Raw genomic sequence first — 712 nt, forward strand, 5'->3', positions numbered from 1 at the left:
ACCCCCCGGCACCCCCCCCGGCCCACCTTGCAGCCCTCGCAGGTGATGACGCCGTAGTGGATCCCCGAGGCTTGTCCCCGCAGATCTTGCAGGGAATCACCTCGATGTGGGCTGCGGGCGGGAGGGACGGCGTGGGCACCCGCCCCGAGGGATCCCCCGGGGCTCACGGGGAGCTGGCAGCCCCTCCGGGCTCACGTGGCACCCGTGGGACCCCGCGTGCCGCCTGTGTCCTCGCACGCACGTGTCCCCTGCGGGCTCACATGTCCCCTTATGGGCTCATGTGTCCCCTACGGGCTCACATGTCCCCTGTGGGAGCAGGTGTCCCCTACGGACGGGCTCATATGTCCCCTGTGGGCTCACATGGCACCTATGGGCCCCACGTGTCCCCTGTGGGACCGTGTGTCCCCTCTGGCCTCACGTGTCCCCTGTGGGCTCACCCGTCCCTCACGGGTTCACGTGTCGCCACGCGGGCTCACGTGGCCGCTGTGGGCTTACGTGTCCCCTGTAGGCTCACGTCCCCCATGGGCTCACACGTCACCCCCGTGGGGTCCCCGAGTCCCCCCTCGGTTCCCGTGTCACCCCATGGGCTCCTGAGGGCCCTGTGGGACCACGTGTCCTCTCCGGGGCCACGTCTGCCACCCGTGTTCTCACCGGGACTCCATGGGCTCACGTGTCCCCTATGGGCATCGGTGTCCCCTATGGACCCAGATGT

This window comes from Aptenodytes forsteri, unplaced genomic scaffold (assembly GCF_000699145.1).
Source record: "Aptenodytes forsteri isolate BGI_AS27 unplaced genomic scaffold, ASM69914v1 Scaffold276, whole genome shotgun sequence".
Lineage (NCBI taxonomy): Eukaryota > Metazoa > Chordata > Aves > Sphenisciformes > Spheniscidae > Aptenodytes > Aptenodytes forsteri.